This window comes from Mesocricetus auratus, unplaced genomic scaffold (assembly GCF_017639785.1).
Source record: "Mesocricetus auratus isolate SY011 unplaced genomic scaffold, BCM_Maur_2.0 Super-Scaffold_100691, whole genome shotgun sequence".
Lineage (NCBI taxonomy): Eukaryota > Metazoa > Chordata > Mammalia > Rodentia > Cricetidae > Mesocricetus > Mesocricetus auratus.
In genome coordinates, this window is record NW_024429267.1 from 26,342,411 (window position 1) to 26,348,031 (window position 5,621).

The following is a 5,621-nucleotide window of genomic DNA, read 5'->3' on the forward strand; positions in this document are numbered from 1 at the left end:
TTAGACATAGGACAAAGCATTACCAGCCTACAATCCATATGACCAGAGAAGCTAGGAAACAAGGAGGACCCTAAGAGAGACATACATGGTCCCCCAGAGAAGGGGAAAGGAACGAAATCTCCTGAGCTGATTGGGAGCATGGGGGAGAGGACAGGGAGTTGGGAGAAAGAGAAGGGGAGAAGAGGAGGGGAGAGGAAGAAATGAGGGAGCAGGAAGATTGAGTCAGGAGAATAGAGGAGAGCAAGAAAAAAGATACCATAATAGAGGGAGCCATTATCAGTTTAAAGAGAAATCTGGCACTAGGGAAATGTGTAAAGATCTACAAGGATGACCCCAACTAACAATCTAAGCAGTAGTGGAGAAGCTACCTTAAAAGGCCTTCTCTGATAATGAGATTGATAACCACCTTATATGCTATCCTAGAACCTTCATCCAGTAGCTGATGGAAGGAGAAGCAGACACCCACAGCTAAACACTGAGCTTAACTCCTGAAAACCAGTTGCAGAGAGGGAAGAGTGATGAGCAAAGGGGTCAAGACTAGGCTGGAGAAACCCACATAAACAGCTGACCTGAACAAGGGGGAGCTCATGAACCCCCAGACTGATACCTGGGAAGCCAGCATAGGATTGACCCAGACCTCCTGATCGTGGATGTAAGTTTGGAGGTCTGGCTAATCTATGGGGCTTCTGGTAGTGGATCAGTATTTATCCCTAGTACGTGAATGGACTTTAAGAGCCCACTCCACATAGATGGATACTCTCAGCCTAGACACGCTTGGGAGGGTCTAGGCCCTACTCCAAATGATATGACAGACTTTGAAGATCCCCCATGGAAGGCCTCACCCTCTCTGAGGAGCAGAAAGGGGATGGGATAGGGTGTTGGTGGGGGACAGGAGAGGAGGGGAGGGAGAGGGAACTGGGGTTGACACGTAAAACAAGCTTGTTTCTAATTTACATAAAATACAAATAAATAAAAAATAAATTTTAAAAAGGTGAGTGTTAGAGTGCTGTTACACTTTCCCAGAAGAGTTTGTGTCTCTTGTGAGAAGGAAGGAAAATTGGAGAAAACTTCACTGAGGAAAGAAGCCTCTGAGTAAATCTTTTCAACCGAGAAGGCAGAGGAAGAAGGGCATTCAGGACAAAGAGAATGGCATGGAAAGAAAAGGAAGACGAGAAATGCAGGTGGGAGCTGCCAAGGGACTCACTGAATTCATTCAGTAGCATCCCAGTATTTGTAGCTGGGTCAGAGTAGCTACCTACAATGCATCTCTATGCCTCTCCCTAGTCAAACTATAAGGATCTTCCAATCAAGAACTTTTGAGGTTTGCCCTGCCCTCTCAGTGGCCTCAAGGTAAATCTGAATAGACAGCAAACATTCACACATAGTTCCACACACCAAGGTTATCAAACGTAGGGAAACAATGGAGTAAACACGTATGAGGGTTCCAAAATGTGTTCATTCATTGCAAGGCCTCCCAATGCTTTGTAACATTTCTGAATGGCAGCCTTTTTAAAGTCCCTTTCCTGTTGCCCAGTGGGAGCTTCTATTTTGTATGAAAGACATGTGGCTCTACTCATTTTTCCTTGAAACTCAATTAGGCAAATTAAGAAAAAGGAGTCTGTAAATATCTGCAATCCATTTCAACAAACACCTTTCAGAAAAATGTGCAGTTTTCCAAAAACCCTAAATAAGCAGGGTTTTTCCTTTCCTGCTAATAATGAAGAAATATCTTATTACTGTTCTATAAATAAAGTCAACTGGAAAAATGAATCCTAAATGATGCTAGGATTTCCAAAGAAAACCACAAAACAAACTCAGAGTTAAGGCGATAATGCATCCCGCTTGTACCTTGGCACGTGAGCAAGCAAGTTTGTAGTGACCATCTGGGATATGTAATGCCATAACAAGGGTGAGGGCATCAACTCATAGAAAAGTCAAGCTGCAATACATTTTTCTCAACAACTGTGATATACTGCATTCTGAAGAGGTTTTTTTCCACCTTTCTTCAGAAACTATTTTTACAGGGCACTGGTGGCACCAAGGCTGTCATTCAATGGCACCCTGTGTCTCAAACAATGCCCAGCAAATAGTGAAGGCTTTCCTAATAACTAGTCATTGGTTGAATAAATGTTGAAAGTGCTGATCATTTTCTATGGGAATAAAAAGTCCCTAGTGCTTCAGGATCCTTTTATCAGGACACTGAAGAGATGATTTATTTCCTTAAGAACATTTCAGACATTGTTGGGAGGTAATTTATCAAGAGCAATTAAATTTATATACCCTAAAAGCACTTTTAAAATGCACATCAGTTATCACTATTGCTACTATTAAGGATGATGATAGCACTAATAACAATAATATAAAACGCCAGATTAAAAGAGTTCATCAAAATATCTTGGTCTTCACATCAAAAGCACTATCAAGGGAAGAAAAATAAACAAGACCTCCCAAAAATTAAGGTCTTTGTGCTGCAAAGGACAGCATTAAGAAAGCTGAAAGACAACATACAGAATGAGAGAAAATATTTGCAAATCATATATCTTATAAGGGACATGTATCTACTTTATATACAAAGAAAAAATATACCACATTAAAAGAGGAGACAACCCAATTAAAAGGTGGGCAAGGAGTCTGTACAGAGACTTCTCCAAAGAAGATACACAAATGGCCAATAAAGAATAGGAAAAGATGTTCAGTATTATTCTTGTCTTAAAAGAAATGCAACTCTAACCACAGTAAGATAGCACTGCATACCCACTGGCCTGAGTATCATCAGAAAGACTGATAATAACAAGGTCAGTGAGGGTATGGGGAGATCATAGTTCTGCATTTCTGGCAAACATAAGGAAATAGGACTTTGGAAGACAATAAAAGAATATTTCATCATCTCAGAGATCCACCCCAGATATATTACCATGAGAAACAAAGGTGTGTGTCACCAGAATGATATCTACAGTGTTTACAATGGCATTATTCATGATAGTTAGAAGTAAAAAACAGGCTGAGCATGTTAGTTCGCAGCTGCAATCTTAGCACTTGGGAGGCTGAGGTAGACAGGAAATTACTCCACGTTTAAGGCTAGCCTGGTCTAGATAATGAGTTCTGGGGCTCAGCCAAGGCTACATAGTGAAACTTTGTCTCACAAACTAAAAAGTGAAAAGACTAAAAATGCCTCAAATGATTCTCTCTCTGTCTCTCTCTCTGTCTCTCTCTCTGTCTCTCTGTCTCTCTCCCTTCCTCCCTCCCTCCCCCCTCTCTCTCTCTCACACACACACACAGAGGTTCATCCATACAACAAATGCATTCATCATTACAAATGGATGAACCTTGACAATGTTAAGCTAAATGAAAGAAACCAGTCACAAAGACCACATACTATATGAATCCATTCCCATGTTAAAAGTTGCATAGGAGTTGGGAATAAGAAAGGCATGGGAGGAAAGGTGATGAAAATGTTCTAGAACTGGTGAGGGTGATAGTTTTACAGTTCTGCAGATACTCGAAAGCCCTTGAATTGTTCACTTCAGAAAAACAACTTGTGTGATGTATGAACTGTATCTCAATAAAACTTAGAGACAGAAAACTATTGGTATTACTAGTTAGTTACTGTAATAGAATTCAAAAATGAACAAGGAGTGTCTCTGTGGATCTATCTAGTTATATACAAACTCAGTCAACAACACAGTTAATAAATTGCTCAATATTATTGCATCTGAGTTTCAGAATGAATGAAACTATAGAAAGATAAGTGTAAGTGTCTTTTCAAGGATTTAAATGGACTTAGAAAGATTGCTAGATACAAGATTTCCATGCTTGTTCCATGTGATGATTAATGCCATGCAATTAAGAGCATTATTAAAAGGAAATTTTGTTAATATATTTTATGTATTCTATGTAGTAGAAAATACATTACTAAATATAGTTTCATTCAAATAAGAAAACACTAAAATTTGTCATCTATAACTGAGTAAAGCTCCATTCCACTTAAAAAGTCATCTTTAATTAATTCGGTATATTGAAAATCACCCTGATACTGCAATGTTCTATGTAAAGATTATAGAGAGAGACAGATGTACACATATATATCCATATCTTAAATAAAGATATGTATTCCAATTTCAATTTCATTAGAACATGCTTACTGATATCAAGCTAAGTATTAATAAAGAGCTATTACATGAATTCAAAATTGAAAGAAATGGTCAAGATTCCCATTCTAAATACACCTTTTACACACTAGAAAATGAGACCCAAAGTGATTTATGCATAAAATCTTGATTGAGGCATCCACAATGTACAACCACCTTCTCTAATTACCAAGACCATTGTATTTTCACTCTGCCAAAATCTCAAAAATAACAACTTACCTGTGAATCTACCAGCATAGAGAAATACCATGTTTACCATCTGTTAGTTTCCTATACTTTGATTATTTGTATTATCCACTTCTATCACAGATTATATTGGTTTTAATCTGTCATATTCATGGGCATCAACTTAAATGCTCATGTATTTAACCTTGTTCCCAACTTATCACTTATTTTCAGAAAAGATGATATCAAAATACAGCATATTAATAATTTAATGAAAATCTAGTTTCCAATGCATAGTGTGGGAAATCTCCTTCATGTAAGTGAGCCAACAAGTTCTTATGAGAAAACTCACACTGAAATAAAACGTTCTTTACAAACCTCTAGCTAGACCACAGTATAGCATTTAGCATCTCTGCCATGACTCTCCAGTCTCATGGAATGGTTCCTTTAATGGCCCTACACTAGACTTCAGGAGAAATATGTGATTTCACTAAGGATTTTTTTCTAAGGATCTCTCCTTGTACCTTCTTCTCCCAAATCTTCCCAAAAAGGACCTGCTGCAAAAATTACCCTTTCTTTTCTCCTAATCAAATGTCCAGTTATCTCCCAAAGCTGCTGTTTATTGTACAATAAAATCTCAGCTACTAATAAGTTTAAACTTGCAGCAGCAATGAAGACCAACTTGCATTTTAAATGGTTCTTTATCTCTCACATTTTCATGAACTCACATAAAGCGTGAGCCCTTCCTTCTACGGGCCACATCGTGCCTCCTCTGGGAGGCATGAAGGTCTCCTGACCCCCTACATTCCAGAAATCAAGGGTCAACAACAGTGTGCCCCACTTGTGAAAAGCTATTGACCTCTGGGAGGGGGCTTGTATGGAAGCAAGTATTAATTTTCAGAATGTGACTGGTCTTGATAACAACACCCTCTTCCCATCTCCATGTGCCCTGGAATGTTTTCCAGTCAAGAGGCCCAGAGGTAATCTGTCATCACTGGTTAGCAGCTCAAACAGATCAGTCCTACATCCTTGCCTTTCTCTCAAGACCTGAAGAAAAGCATGCTATTGCACCTTCTCCTCTCACATCCAAACTTGTGTGTTCGACGTCTGTCAGGGCCTCCACCTCCAATGCCATGGTTACTTGCACTGAGAAATTATATTGAACACATGAAAAATGAACAACTGGTCCGTTTCTCCCTACTTTGTATTGAGAGCTGCAGAATTTGGGTCTAGGGTACACATGGGTGTCTTTATTCTTAGAAAAATATTTATAAGCAATTAAAATGATTACCCTCCAAAACCAAAAAA